This window comes from Manacus candei, unplaced genomic scaffold (assembly GCF_025592945.1).
Source record: "Manacus candei isolate 608988 ecotype Guabito, Panama unplaced genomic scaffold, ASM2559294v1 h1tg000014l, whole genome shotgun sequence".
In the NCBI taxonomy this organism is placed as follows: Eukaryota; Metazoa; Chordata; class Aves; order Passeriformes; family Pipridae; genus Manacus; species Manacus candei.
Window position 1 is genome coordinate 9,998,793 of NW_026138062.1, and position 17,021 is coordinate 10,015,813.

Sequence of the window (17,021 nt, forward strand, 5' to 3'; positions counted from 1 at the left end):
GCTCTTTGTTGCTTGGTTGGGCATTGCGTTGTTGCTGTCGGGTTTTTGGTTGGGTTTGTTTGTTGTTTGTTTGGTTGGTTCATTTGGTTTTTTAAATCTGGCCATAAATTAAGCTTCATACATCATTCTCCTTCTTTGTCTATGTTATTTAGAATAGGACATTTCTCTCTCCTGCACTATTTTCATTTGAAGTTGATACTGCAATACTTCATACATAATCACAAATATTATCCAAACAAAGGAGACTAGTTTTTGGAAAATGAAATCTGATACTACACCTTACAATCTTAAATGTTTCTTTTAATTCTTTCATTTACTACATTGCTTTATACATTTTATCCTTCAAAATAAAATTTAATGATGATTGAAACACAAATCATATATCTCTTGAATTTCTTGCTGTACTTTCCTATGTTTATGTAACTTATAAACTGATATATTATAGTTGTAAAGCACTGTAAAAAGCTGCTCAATCTCTTAATATTTGGAGCAGATTTTGATATCAGATAATTTCAGGACTGGATCAGTTGCATTCTTGAACACCGTCAGGAAGATGAAGTGTATTTTCAGAAGCAGACTAGCAATAGCACAAGTAGAATCAGGTAATCAGAAATGATGGAATAGTGTCAAGATTTCATGAGCAGAAGACACTGAAGGTAGCAAGACAAAGGAATCTTATACATCAGCAGAAAATGAGAATGGGAACATTTTTCACATCTCTTACCTGGTGAAGATCACAGTTAAGACAATAATATAAGAAAAGGTAAAGAGGGAAAAAATGGCAGAATGACAGCAAACAAGAAAACATATGTTGTGCTGTTCTTCTTTCACTACCTTATGATAGCACTGGCCTAAAACAATACATAGAAAGAGAGTAACGCTTGTTAATGAGAGAGATAATAAAAACCTTTTTGCTATGTAGCAGCTATATTTGGTGCTGATGAGATGGGCTCATAGAATTCAGAATTACATGACTCTTTGCTTCTCAGCGTCTTCTGGATGAGAATAAAAGCTACTTTGAAGGAAATCGGAGAAAGTCTATCTCTGCAAGTTTCTTTCTGATATTTCCACTGGTACTATGGTGCATTTTTGTCCCTTGTCTTGCACAGTAGTAAATGTAATCCATAATGAGGAACAGCAGGGAAATAGACTGTATTTTTAAGAAACTACAAACACTTAAAATAGCTTTCCATTCATTGTGTGAATAATACAAATATCTTGTATAAATTTTTAGTTCCTTTCCAATGTGTACTGTGGTTCTGAGCACCACTGAAACAAATTTGGTTTAATTCCTTTCTGTTCAAGATCACAAAATACTTTAAAAGAAATCACAAGAGAGATTTAGATTATACTTGATAAATTAGGTCATCCAATAGGTAAATATGTACACACTAAATAGGTAATTTAAGTGTGAACCTATATGTCTATACATATTAAAATTTGTCTCTACCATTATCACTTCATATGGCTCATTGTTACCGATTATAGTTGGAAATTACGAAAAGTTTGCAAGAATGAACAGTGTCTTAAGGCGTATATGTCTCTTACAGAGTCCACTATGAAAGGACTTCAAAAATCAATAAGTTGGTGTATGGTGCTGTACATTTTCTAATAGAAAAGAGCTGAAAAAGAAATGCAACAACTGAAAAAACCACTCTTTTCTCGTTACCTTCGTGAATTTTTAGACTTAGTTTGTAAATACTACAGTAAGATATATAAAATGCCAATATATCTTATATAAAATAAGATACAGGTCTTTCAAGATGGGCTTTGTCCTCAGATTCAGACACTAGAACTAATTGTGTCGACAATACAGCTGTTAATAGCATTTTGTAAGCTCTGCACTTTTGTTTGGTTTGGGTTACAAACTGAACTTTTATTTAATCTTAATTTTAAGTGGGATTGCTCATGACCTTAAAAATATCAATTGATGTTTGCACTGCAGTTTTAACAAAGGCCATTTGAGGGCTAAGTTGAAGACATCTGTCATTACACTGGGTGGTAGATAGAAGTGAAACACACTGAGTATAAGCACACAAAAATCACTTCAAAATGGGGAAAAAAAAGATAAAGGAGTCTTTGACCAAGAATATATTTTGATGTAAAAGTTATCTATATGTATCAGTCTACAGTCACGATCCTACAGATCATGATATTACATAGGGATTCTGAGTCAGCATATCCTTTCAGACACATATTTACTCTACTATTTACAGCTATCCGGGTGACTTTTATTTTAAGAATGATATTTCAAAATTAAGCATAAGCTTAAATATATTATGAACATTTAGCCACGTTCTTTAGATCTGCATTACATTTCAGGTTGATTTTCACAGAAAAATTGTAACAACTTATCAGAGTTAAGTATCCTGGTGCAGATCAACAGAATGCTGAAAACCCTTTGTTTCAGCTGAGATCCTCATATGTGTTTGATACTTTTGCATAGGTCTAAGCTGCATTAGTTAGTATACATTAACATAAATTAGCATAAGAACTTAAGTTAGATTAAGGAGTAATGCTATAAGGAAATACATGAAAAGGAAATAATCATGGGAACACTTAAGAGGTGCTGAATGTGCCACAGCTGACATTTAGATGTGTTAAAACACAGAAGGATGAAACTGGACTAGTTAGCACTAGTTTGACTTCACACTATTACAATGAAGAGCATTTTCTTGAAATATTTATATTCAGATAGCTTCAGATTAATGATTTTATGATAAAAATATGTTGGACATAAAATACTGAGTTTTGGTATTTGGATCCCAGAGCACAAGGCTGATCAAATTTATGGTTTGCAAATATTTTTTATTTGTGCTCCATCCAAAATTTTCCAGAGAACATGCATATTAAATATATTTATAATAGTTTACTTTTTTTTTATTAGCAGTCATAGACAAAGTAGTTATAGAGATCACAAACTGATTTCCTTCAGTTCTAGTTCCTTGAAATAGGTTCAGTTATTGTTTCAAACTTCTGGTTATCTTCCCACCTCCCCATGACCAAATTTATTCCTTTTCTTTCTCTCATCTTTGTCTCTTCTAACACTCAGTTTTCTGGTTTCAGGTTTGTTGTTATTGCTATTATTCTTTGAGATTTAATTGGGAATTTAATGTCTCCATTACTGCATCTACTGCTTAAGTTTTTTCTAATAATATCATCAGACTTTATATATTCTTATTCTCTTCTGTATAGCTGATGACTTGAACTTTTGATAGAATAATGTTTAACACTACTGAGCAGACATGAATAGATAGCATGGCCTAAAAAATTCAATAACAGAAGAGGTTGAGTGGGAAGATATAAGTAGAAATATTATGAGTATTGCATCTGAAATGAGCTGTAGACAAGATGTCTGATCAAGAGAGAAACTGATTAACTGTGAAAAAAGAGAAAACCTGAATTCAGAGTTCCTACTACAAAAATGATCTTGACACCCATACTTGCTTAAAACCCTTTACAGCTGTCATCCAACTACAGTCCTGTTCTGTACTGGAAAATTTAACTTATTTATGTCAGTTCTCATTATTTGTCCTTCAAATATCTTTTAGGTCAGGACTGACAAGAGTAAAAAATGGTACTTAGATAGATTTTTTGTCTTGTTAGAGGGAGCAAAAGGCTAAAAATCCAAGTTGCACCTAAACAGCTTTTAAATTTAGAGTTGCTCTATTTTCTTTTCCTCAGCAATTTAAAGAAAGTAGTGAATAACTAACAGGACACAGTGAAGTTTTTTCATGGCAATTTTCTAAGGGAAAAGCCAGAGGGAGAAGATCTGATGTTGACTCCTAGAAGCTGGTAAGCTTGATGAATTCTGAATTTGGACAGTCCAGGGACACTATTTTGGTTGTGGAGTTGCATTTTGGGTCAATGCCTGAGTTAGGCAAGACCTGCTAAGCGGTTGCTTCTGGATGTGAAAAGGATTGGCTTTTTAAGGTGATGTGATCTAAATAATGAAGCAAAGCTTTCTTTGGCCTGAGAGGATAAAAAGTCAGCTGCTAAGCAACCATGAGAGAGAGTGTAGTAAATGGTTGGTTTGAATTGGGAGTGGGAATCCCTAAGAGTACAAAATCCACTTCTCCCTATACCCTTCTCCATACTTTTAGGCATGTCTGAATCTGAGATATAAGTAACCTGCAAGACCAGGTCTCACTTTGTTGTTAACTTATTGAAGAGGTACTGTAGAGTAAAGGAAAAGGGAATCTTCAAGAGTGGAAGAGGAAGGTGTTGGTAGCAGTAGTTCTGGTAATTATTTGACTGCAGAGTTTGTAGTACTAAAGATGACCAAAAAAAACTATTTGATTTTGAAAGGCAGAACTATTTGTCCTAACCCATGCTGGCAACAATAAAATAGGGAAACACAGGAGGAATATTTTAGGGGTGAAATTCAAGTTGCTAGAGTTCTGCCCAGCCGGGAGTCCATGGCAACAGCTTGTGTAACACTGCCAGCTACATATGTAAAACCTAAAGAAACTGTACAGGAAAGATGTGTTTCATATTCATTAGAAGAGAACCAATCTGGTGGTGATCAGAATAGAAATATTATGGAGGAGTATTTTCAGTAAAAGCAGAGGGGAAGGTAACAGGCATGGAAGAGAACTTGAACTTGATAAAGTCAAAATCTTTTTATAGACAGAAAGGAAGTATACAGTAAAACGACACTGTTAGTCCAGCTACAGAGCCCTACCTGTGTCTCTGGGGCCCTTGGGACAACAACACCAGACCCCTCAGTACCAGGCAGTGGGTGTTGTCCATGAACATTGTGGAATGACAGTCAACCTTACTAGAAGAATTGATTAAGGTGGTGAAAATATTTTAATACTTTATGGTGACTTTTCTTAACAGAGAAGGGTCAACAAAAAGATCACTTAGGATGGCTGGTATGATCAATTTTATTCAATATCTTCATTAATAGCCTGAAAAAGCACTTGGGGTAACATCTGTGAGTTTGGAAAAGATACTAAATTATTTAAATATTATATTGGTGGCTAGAAGGTCTGAGAAGACCTTACAAAACTGTGCCTGGGGTTGAAAAAAAACAACAAAACTTTAAATGCTAGGCAAATTCTTTGCATCATGCTGAGCACAGAACTGATAGTTAAAACTCAGGAGAGAGACATTAACATTATCATCTCAGAGATACACAGCAAAATAATGAAAGACAACAGTCAGAAGTTGCAAGAAAATTATGAAGTTGCCAATAAACCTTACAGGAAAATAAACTACTCCAAGGATATTTAGAGGTTGTGGAATCTTCATCCTGGGAGACAATCAAAGCTTGACTAGACTCACCTGTTGTAAGATCCTGGACCCAAATCTCACTGAATTATTGATATGGGTCAGAACCAACTCACTCTGTGTGTGTGTTCATGTGGGGAAGGGCTGGGCCTGGACCTGTAGGTACATGGCAGAGCTGGAAGGCCTGCAGCCCACACAGAGCACATGGCATCACTGAAGGCCCTCGGCTGGGTGGTCAGTCAAGGCAGACCTGCCTGGTAGCCCACCCACACCATGCAACCTATGACTGGCTACAGCACAACTTCTTCTTTTACTTTTCCTTCTCTTATGGGTAATTTAAAACCAATGAATTATGCTTTACTAAAGCTGGTATATTGATCGTTTGTAGTGGGTGTTTTCTGGGCAATGGGTTTTTTGTTCTGAATATTTTAATGAAATGCTTCTTCTTGGTTTTATTTTACTCCTGTAAAAACCTTTTGCTAAAATACCTTATTTTTCTCACTAAATTAAAAAGAATTTCTCTTAGAGAAGAGTGTGTGACTCTTTCTCTGGACACTGATTAGAGCTTATAATAAACCAAAAACCTTTTAAAAAGTCTTAAATAAAAATCTAACCCCTCTGGGCAGTTAGTTTATAGCTTAATCCAGAGTGCAACAACTGTGAGCAATTTTTTCTGAACAGGTCTGGCTTGCAGAAAGGGGAGAGATGGGGAAAGATGACTCCTAGAGATTTCTTACAGCCTATGTTATTCTTTAAGTTGGTTGTCTGAAGTAGGGCATAGCTGAGAGTTATGAAATCATGAAATCAATGAACTTAGGAACATGGTTTAGTGGGGGACTTGGCAGAGTTAGGTTTACGTTTGGACTTGATTATCTTAAAGGTCTTTTCAAACCTAAATGATTCCATACTTATATGACACTATGATCAGAAAAAAATTAGGAGTAGAAAATAGTTGGTCCATTGCTGGTGATGTTCCACCAGTAAGTAAACTTGTGGTAAAAAATATGGAAAAGGTCAAGGTATTCAATGCCTCCTTAGTCTCAGTCTTCATAGAATCCCTTCCTGAAAACTGAGACAATATTTGCCATCTCCCATTTGAATAGGACTTCCCCAGACTCCCAAAACCATTGTAAAATAGTGGAGACAGGTCCTGCAATAACACCAGCCAGATATTTCAGTACCCTGGGATGAATCCCATCAGGTTCCATAGACATATATGCATCCAGCCGGAGAAACATGTATTGAAAAAATTCAGGGTCATCTGAGAGTTTATTATTCCCTGGGAATGGTCTTCGAACATAGGGCTCCAGGGATCACATCTCTGCTGTGTCTACGTCCCTATAAGAGAGGTGACAGAACTACTCAAGTAATGAATCAATGTTATCTCTGACTATACTTTTGATGTAACATATTTTAAAAAACCCTTCACAGTACTGGACAACATGAACTTTAATTGAGTTTTGACCACATGAATTCTCTCCCTACAGAGGAAAACAGCACCTCTGTAATCCATGTCACTTATACTTGCTTCCAATGATCATACACTTCCCTTTTCCACTTACATTCTAGAAGAAGCTCCCTGATTGCCTTTGAAAATTCATGGTAACTAGAAGACGTTCCCAAGGACTCGAAGAAGGCAAATGTCACTATTATCTCCAAGAGGGGAAAGAACGAAGAGCCAAAGAATTTCTGCTCAATCTCACATTGATTCCAAGGATATGAAGGACAAGAAGATGACTGGGAGTTATCAGTAAGAATTTATGAGCTAGAAATTGTATTAGTCTATGAGGTAACCTTCTATGATGAATTGATTGGCTCTATGTGTGATGGGAGAGCACTGAACATTATACTTGGCTTGTCGTAACATCTTACTAGACTTATCGCATGAAGTACAGATTTGGTAAGACAGTGAGGGGAATTGAAAACTTAACTGACCCATCGTGGGTCGGGTGGGTTGGACTAGGTGGTCTCCAGGGGACTACTCTGATTTCAGCAATTCTGTCATCCACAGTGACAAAGATGACGAATGTATTGTGGTGCTGTATCAGGGATGTTGATACTTTTGGTCTGTGTTTGGCCCCAGCCACTTGTAAGAGTTTATATTTTCCCTGCCAAGTTCACTGATAAAACGGTACCTTTGTCCTTGGAGAGGGAGCTTCTTGTATAAACTTATATTAATTGGTGTTCTGTGATTGGTTCATCATCTGCCAAGGAAATTTGAAGGAGAAACCGAAGATGAGGGGATGAAGTAACAATCTCCGACTCAATTAGGAAAGACCCCCGAAGCAGACTGCGCATGTGGAAGGAAATTCCAAAGTACTCATGCATTCGCTGAAGTGATGCACTTCCCACCAAGGGGGTGGGACTGAGAACCTCTGGTGGGATGGTGCTGACCACACCTGCCTAGGCAGACATACTCAGTTGATTGTATAAAAGCAGATAGCTGGATTTTTGGGGGAGCTTGCTCCACATGAAGGACCAAGTTGTCTTTAGCGGGGACGCCTGTTACGTGTGAACTTGCTAACCATCCGAAAAACGCAGCTGCTGCAGAAGATTTTATGGCATTCGGAGTTGGTGAGATGACCCCATGAATGACACCTGAGTGAGTAGGGTGCCGTATTTCCACATTGGTTTCTCTTTCTCTCAGGTTCCTGTTTACTTCAGCCACTTCTTTGTAATAAATATCAGTTTTGTTGAGTTTTCAACGGTGTCATGGTTTTCAGATTTCAGTATGATCTGAACCCTTCCCTAATACAGGTTCTTTTTGTTGACACAGAGAACAATAGACATAAAAACTAAGGTCTGAATGAGATGGGTACAGCAGATTGTTAATGATTTCTCTGTCTCACACACCCTCATGACAGTAGAGGTGTCCACACCAGGGTCTTTGAAAATCAGACCACTCACTCCAGCTGGTTAGTTTGTCCACATACTGAGAGACATGCAACAGTTTCAATGTAATCTTGGACCTTCAGCATGATTTCAGTTGTTCATGTATATGTGGGAGTTGTGTGTATGAATGGAGACATGTATTTTGACTATTCTTTCTTTTCAAGTTTAATAGTTGGCATGAGCTGCCAATGATGACTGAAGAAGTTAGATTTTGTGTAGATTTTCTATTTTTTTTTCAGTTTATACTCATGTGAGGTCTAAATATGATCAAGGACTGGGCAATGTTCACATGACCTCCTAACTTGGTGAAGTATGTTACTCTATTTCATTTCCAATGAGCTCAACAAACACTTGTCTAATGGTTGTGTCCTCAACGTAGTTCACACACATTGGAAAACACTTCTGAGACAGTAACTTCAATAGAATTCCTATGAATATGTTTGAAGTTCAGTATGATTAGGTTGGAAAATTACTGCATCATCAGTCTTGGGACTGCAATATTACTGCTGTTAATATACTAATTCAAACTAGGACTGAAAAAGGTCATTTCAGACTTCGTGGGCTGAAGAAGCATCCACAGAATAAATGCATTAGCAGAAATTGAAAGATAAACCAAAACCCACTTCTCCAGTTAAAGGATTAATTTTATATTTCTTTGATGCATCAAGGAATTTGAAAATGGATTATAGCCTTCTATAGGGGTATAGATGGGTACATATTGTACAACACTTATAGTTATTTGTGTTACTTGTTACATGTTGGTAGAAATAGTGCCATATTTTCAATAATACTTTTTTTTCCCAAATTACTAAAACACTACTCTGAAACATTTATGCTGAGCTCTTGTAACAGACACATACCCAGAGGGAGAACCTGGTTCTTTTAAAACTTCTAGAAAAATTAAAGCAGAAAACAATTGGGTTATTTTCTTAGTTTCACTGTCTTTGACATGAAAAAGAATATTCGTGTAACTCTTGTAAACTTGGTTAAAGGAATAAGGAAAGATGAACTATAAAAAATCAGAGACAGTATTACCTGATAATAAAAATAAACATTTTTGGCTTAAAAATCAGTTCTGGATTTCTTACATGTATTTCTTTTATTCATGTACTAGCATAGCATTGCATAATTACAAGCAACCATTTAGAGTCAATTATGACTCTCTCTATAAGACCTATCAAAATGTTCTTTGTTTTCACCTCCCTGCTTCCCATCCAGCACATGCATTTACTCATGGATCCTTGTAATCTGAAGGCATGCTTGTATGTTTATTACCTTTCTATATCCAAAGGTCTTAATCGATCCATAGTTATCTGTTTAAAGTGACTTAGTAAACACAGCAAAATATTATTTAAACCTTTTCAGGAAATAAGGAGGTAACAGAGAAGAATGAATGACTCAGATAGTCCTAAGCATAATTGTTAGAGTTTGCACTTTTTCTTGTACATAACACAAGAAAAATAATACCTGTTATCAGAATACAGTCATCTCTATTCAGTTATTCTCATTGTTCAAGTAGTTCATATTATTGTATGAAATGGAATATTATGTTAACTTTTGTTATTCTGATCTAAATCATTAGTATTTCCAGAAATTTTAAAAATACAATGTCATAAAAACTAATTTATGAAGACATTTCCCTTTAAATACTTATTGGCCAAATCTAGGGCTTATATGTAGATACATTTTTAGGTAAATATGAGATTTCCAAGACATATGCTGAATGCAGAAATCTTTTTTTTTTTTCGGTTTTTGTCTCTCATTTTAGGTCTGTCCAGATGATAATTAGCTAGGCAAACCGTCTTAACTTGCCCCATGTAACTTATGTTTGGGGGTTCAGAAATTTGGTTTACAGGTTATTATTTGCTTGACTTTAGACTCTGACTTATTGATTTACTTTATTTTCAGACTATTACTATTGTAGTTGTTGTTATTATTATTATTATAAATAACCCATTAACTGCATAAACAGTAATAGTTAAGATTCTCTGTTTTGCAAATGATTTCTCATTTGATAAGATCCCATGACCACAAGCCGTAGGCATTATCCCAAAACTAGAATTTCAAACATCAAAATCTATAAATTCATCTGTGATCATACTTAAGAGTGAATAATCTTTGTGAAGAGAATGAGGCCACAGTCCATCTTTCTCTTCCTGTCAGTTTTACATCTCACATGGTCATTGCAACAGCTACTTTTATCATTTAGATCTATTTTTTCAGGCCCACATTCTTTTATCACTTTATTTCTTGAGTTTTTCATATAATGTTAAGCTCATTCATATGTTCAGGTTTACTTCATGAACTAAAGTGAGATTCCTCCACACGTAGTCAACTCAATCTTTATCCTTGCAGATGTTCCTTTTAAACAACAGCTTGTTTTAGTGCTTTATTAAATACCACAACTCACACTCTGATTTTCCAAAAAAGATTTCAAAAAGAGAGAAGAGGTTCTTTGGTTAAAGCTGAAGTTCAGGTTTACCTATGCTTAACTTGGCAGATTAATTACTTTAAAAAAATGAATGGTTTGGAATTTATACTTAAAAGAGCAGAGAACAAAAAAAACAGGGGGCAAAACCATTTTTAATGGCATGTAAAATGTTGCAAAATATAGGAAAGAAAAACTGTTTTTCCCACATGACAATTTCAGGTGGTCATGATAAGAAGATAATAAAGCAAGAAACAAAAAACGAATAAAATCTTTATGTCACTAGTGAAGCTGACACACTTTCAGATTTAATTTCAAGACAGTATGTAAAAATTAGTCCACGCTTACTGGAAAATCTGAAAAAGTGTCCTTGAATAATAATAATTTTCTATTATAAAAGCCTTTATATCTCACTCGTGAGTAAAAAAGTTGCATCAGTATTGCTAGGATGGTGATGATCCTAAACATTTAAACTCAACAGCAATTGAACCTAACTTTAGTTTGATAAATTAATGATAATGATAATACATAAGATTTATGGGTGCAGTTACCTACCACAGCAACAGTAGACATCAATGTAATATTAGACTAAATATGTTATCCCACTAACTCACTTTTTAGTTTCTGATCCAAAGTATGAGGTTCAGTACATCTTTGAGAAAATGGTAGAAGAAATCTTTGCTACTTCTATCACAAATGAGAAGTCTTCCTAAATTTCATTGACCGTATCAGTTAATTACTAAGAACTGCTAAGTATCAGACCACATTTTCATATCTTAATGCTTAAACTTGTCCTGTGCAGCTCACAGTGAGGATTTAAAAAACAAAATTGTTTATGGTTGCACTTTTGGTCGCATCTGTTGGTCTCACCGACTGACTATACATTAACACTACAAAAAAATTCACCTCCATTTTTAGCTATCTTATCAAGGACTTGAAGAGTGGATGAATCCACAGGTGAAAAATGTGTTATCAAATTCATAAAATATTTGCCAATTCTGAATTTAATCACATGCTGAATACCAGACATTGGAAACAGTCAGTCTATATTAGCCATTCCATGATTCAAAAACATGTTTATTACCTGTCAGTGGGTGTCAGTTATTTCAATAACATGGCACTGGCAATCTTTAGCTTTAAGGAACACGTAAAGTAGAGATATGAAGGAAAAAAAAGGGTTTACCTTTAACAAATCGGCACCTGTGTTATGCAAAACACATTACTTGTAATGTTCTAGGATGCAATCTCTTTTAAGTCCAGCTGGTGTATCATGTCGAGACAGATATAAATGAACACGCACAGACACACACAAACACACAGAAAGACATTTTAGGAAAAATCTAGAAGGTTTTTTTTCAGACTCGAGTCCTGCTATTATGTGGTTACTCAGGTTAATATAACCTGTCAGAGAGCAAAGGTGTTACAACTAGGCTCTCATAGTCATGGAATCATCAAACTAGTATATGCTTGGTACTCTACTCTGCAATCTTTTTAGTCAGTGTGTTTGATGTTTCTCAAAAAGCATTCTTATCGGGAACTTTAGGTGCTCTGCAGCTGCTTATCTAGTGCAGAGTACTCATCCGGTAAAAGGCTTTCAAAGTTTTGTTGAAACAAGAATAATATTTAACTTATTAATATTTGTTGGTAGTCAGTATTGTCTGGCAGAACTCTTTATTGCTTCTTTAGTGTTTATTTTAGCTTGTAAATGTTGCACTTCAAACAAATCTACACATTACTTGACAGTATACAATTGTCAGCAGTCAAGGAGGTGTCTCATATTTGTGTGATAGAAACAGTGTAAACTTACTCATGGAGTGGTAGACCTTGTTTTTCATGGCTTAACATAGGCTATGCTTAGCTGTAAACAGTTACATCAATTATATGAGAATCTTATATGTGTAGGGCAATACTCAGTAGTAAGGAAGGTGACAGATATCAATGCATTATGTTTGAAACTTTAAGAAAAACAGTATTCTTATATTCCTCCATTTCGTCTCAAGCACTGATGTAAATAAATTTATAAAGTTAAAATATTTTTAAAATGTATTTTTGAGATGGTTTTCAAAATTTATTTTCTTTAATGGTATTTATATATATTTGATAGATAATATGAAGACACAAAATTCATTCTGCAGGTCTGTTTTAGCAGGAGTTATTATATATGTCTTAAAGTCATTATGAAAAATACCTACAAGTAGGAAAGTGTATAAGATAAATCAGAAAATTGATATGGGAGCTTGGTTTTTCTGTTGTATGCTGAAAGATATGGAAGTGGCCTGGTATCCACAGTTTGTGCATCTTGAAGACCGTCCTGTTTCAAAGTGAAGGAGACACCATGAGTGATGGAAATGGAGTGCTGAGAGTCAATTAGAACCCTTTACTCCCTTTCTGATCAAGTGAAGTTGTTATTGTAACCTGTCAATTACCATTTTATCTTAACACTCAGGATATATGCAATAGTAATACTGTAATTTGGTTGTAATAGTAATACAGTAAGTTGCTTTGCTTACAGAAAAATGTGGCAAATTGCATGATACATCATACATATGTCATACATCACACATCATGCATATGTCCAAACTGCCAGCTGTGTAGCTAAACATGAATGTATTTAGGGGTTAGAAAAGAGAAAGTTTTAAACACATGCTAAACTGATGCTACTTGACACAGTCCTGTGTTCCATGTCCCAGACAGTAACTTGAGGCTGCCCTCTGCTTTTTAAGAACCATTCACTCATGCTGTGATACTGCTGCCTTTGACTATTTATTGGGTTTATGTGGCAAGGTTCTGGGTATTGTGGGACTGCAGGGATGGCCTTTGTGAGAAGGAGGCAGGGACTGACAGAAGAGATACAACTGATGCCAGACAGTTTTGCAATTGAGCCATAAGAGTGAGAAGGAAGGAGCAGGAGAAAGTTGCTCTTATGAACTGATCGCTACCACCCATTCTCCACCCTCCCTTGTGCTGCTGAGGGTAGGTGTTGGGGAGACAGAAGAATCAGGAAGGAAAGAGTGAAGCTGAGCCTGGAAAGAAAGAAGGTTAGTTTTATTTTTGGCTTTGTTTATCACTATCCAACTTTATTTTTGACTGGCAATAAATTTAATTGATTTTCCCCAAGTTTTGTCTGTTTTGTTCATGATGGCAATTATGAATTATTTGGACCCACAAGCTTTTGCATCTTATTCCCTATCACCACCTCTCTTGATGAGGGAGAGTAAGAGAGTAGCTGGGTTGAGGTCTGTGAGCAACGCTGTAATGGATAATAATTACCATGCTGTAATGGATATAATTTAAAATAATTTTAAAAAATTAATAATAAAAATAAATTAATCTAATATGTATGCTTTTCCTAAATAACATTATTGTTTAAAAATATTTTAATACATGAGAATAGAATTATAATTATATTAAATTAAATAATACGAAATTATTCTGGCAAATTCTTATTGTTTTGTCTTACTCCTTTCGCTATTTTCACCCTCTTCTGTATTCTGGTTTATTATTTATTTATAAAACCCTCATCTTTTTCTGTCCATATATGCTGAGGGGCTCTATTGGGGGAAACAGGTGTCATTTGTATTTTATAACCTCTTTCCATTTGCTTCTAAGAAAGTATGGATTTTTTACTTGAATGTTATCTCTATTTATTCTTACACTGAATTAAGAAATCCAAGATATTGATTAGCTTGGAAATGTTAAATATTTACCAATTCATACATTTCTGCTCATATTTGTTTTCAAATTCATGATGTTCACTTTTGTAATAGCCAGCCTTTTCCTTTTACCAAACATTTTGGGAGATCTACCACAGTGCTCTTCCATACTGGATAAAGGATTCTCAGTGGAAGAAAATGTTCTCTGAAACTTAAAATTTTGTAGAAGTTTTGTATTTGCAGTTTGAATCTCATAGTATATCACAAATTTAAGCACTGAATGTTTTATTTTTCCCAGATACTGTAAAATACTGTTTCATGAACTGACCAACCTTCTCTCTAATGTGTTTTGGCAACTTACTGATATACATGTTGGTAATGGACTCTAAACAGTAAAGCCTTCCTTGACAAAATGCACTCTCACTTCACTTGTCCCAATTCAGTTTCTCGATTTTAATATTTCAGTCATGAGAATCTTCCTAACAGAGAGACGTATTTAGACACTAAAATAGGAATTTTCATATACTCTGGGTTAGCATTCTTTTTTGTGTATATGGAATCAAATAATTTTTGAAACACAAATTCAGGGTCATAAAAGTGTCTCTCTTGTTATTAAGGAGAAAGGAAATCTTCTAGTTTAGATGAAAGTACTTATTCCATTACTATCCATAATAAAATTAAAAACTGAATTATAGAATGAAAAGAGATTTTTCATATGCTGAATCTAAAGCTTTGCTTTTAGCTGTTCTGCTCACAATTCCCAGGATCACTTGACAGCTGACTTGAAGAGTAAATGTTACCATTCAGCTGCATCTTTCCTCAGTGATGGGTATTTCAGCAGCTTTTAAAATTTTATTGAGGAAAAACTGAGATGTTCTTCATCTTAAGAATACGCCACAGCAATATACAAGAATAATAAAAGAACATTTGATACCAGCTGTGATCACAGGATTAACATCTCTGCGATCTATATCTGTGTCTTCTGAATTCCCTGATGCAATGAACTATGTAGTGCGCTTCTGACTAGTGCTCTTATTGATATGCTGATTGAGCAGATATGAATAACCATTTCAAGACAGTCAAGAAGGAATATGGAAACTTCATACGAGATTTTAAGAATGATGCCAATTTTGACATGTGAGACATGAATGTTTTACTATCACAGCTATTAGTTAAGTCTGATTAAATGTTAAAATTCAGGAAAGTATTGGACAATTTGTCTAAAGAGTTTTTTAATATGTTTGTTATGTTCTTTAATATCTTTGACAAGAAATATTTCATGAAGATTTTTATGTCTGAAAATTAGATTTCTCAGTTTAAACCAGACTTTCATAGTAGAATGGAGAGCAGTAGATGCTTCAAAGAAAATGGAAACAAACTTCCTCAGACAGATATCATACATGTGGTCAGATGAATCCCACAGAAAGTGTCTAAACAGAACTTGATTAATCTGAGCAATGTTTTCTTTAACAGTTTTTATTTAAAATTATACAGCATGAATATTTATGTATCATAAAAGAGTTGGGACAGAATTAATTTCATTTAATAGAGGAAATTCCAACATAACCTGAGATGGATACGTAACATACAAGATTATTAGGCATCTAAAATTTATGAAGTAGTCAGAGAATTTGTAGAAGCCTAGCTTAGATTAGATGTCTAACTCTTAGTGGGCTAAATTTAGGAAGACATTTCCCATGGCTATTAAACACTATCCATCTTTAAAAGAGACCATAACTAAAATATTTTTATAAATATAAATACAAAACTATATTTTTAACTCCTTTCTCCCTTCTTTCTTGTAACTGCTAGTCATTTTGGAAATTAAAAAAAATGTATTCATGTTTATAAAATATTTGTCAATTAGAAATTATTAAATCTCAAAATAATGAAACATTTAAAAAATGGGCATGTTGTCTTTCACATTTGCAGAAAAGATAAAATATATATGAAAGTGTTTCAGCTCTATGAATAGGCAAATGTTTAATTCAGATATTTTGTGCTTATTGAACACTGAAAAATCTAATTTAGAATTTAAAAACTTCCTGTTTCTCTTATGGTCTTTCATATTAGGCATTCTTCAGTGACCTCCCTTCAGCTCTTATCATTATTTGTAGCAAAATTTGGGAATAATAAAACGTTAATAAAACCCTTATTGCTGTTGTTATTATTTCTGTCAAATGTTAGGAGATGTTATTACATTTCACATGATATGTTCAGTGTAATGTATTGTGATTGACTAGTGTTAATTGCAACATTGCTATAGTCGCTGAAAAGAAGTTAAAATGACTACAGTAGAGATGTTTTGCTATGTTAATATTCCATGACTTTACTCATGTTTGCAAAATTTATCATCATAGTATATTTAAATGAATACGTATCATGCATTTAAATCATCATATTTAATTTATTGAAACAGCTGTCAAGATTAACCCACTTAGAATGTGAACTTCAAGGTGCTATTGGTTTTGACTAGATGTAGATGTGACAGTAAGGAAAAAGTGCTGGGAGTTTCCCAGCAGTCTTTTTTTGCTTTTATCAGATTTTCTCTCAAACTTTTTAATTATATAAACAAAATAGACTAAACAAAACAGAAACCAAAACCAAAACCAAACAAACGAAAAAGGCCAAGATTAACCCATAAGTAGGATTTTCAGAAGTAAGTAAAAACATTGGGTAGTGATTTTGTTTTGGGACATCTTATTTGGCACACATTTTAGACCTTTGATTTTTTTTTAGTGGGATACTTTTTAAATTTTGAAAATAAGTAAATCATTAAAATGTCTCAAGTGATGGTACTACAAGCTAAGGTA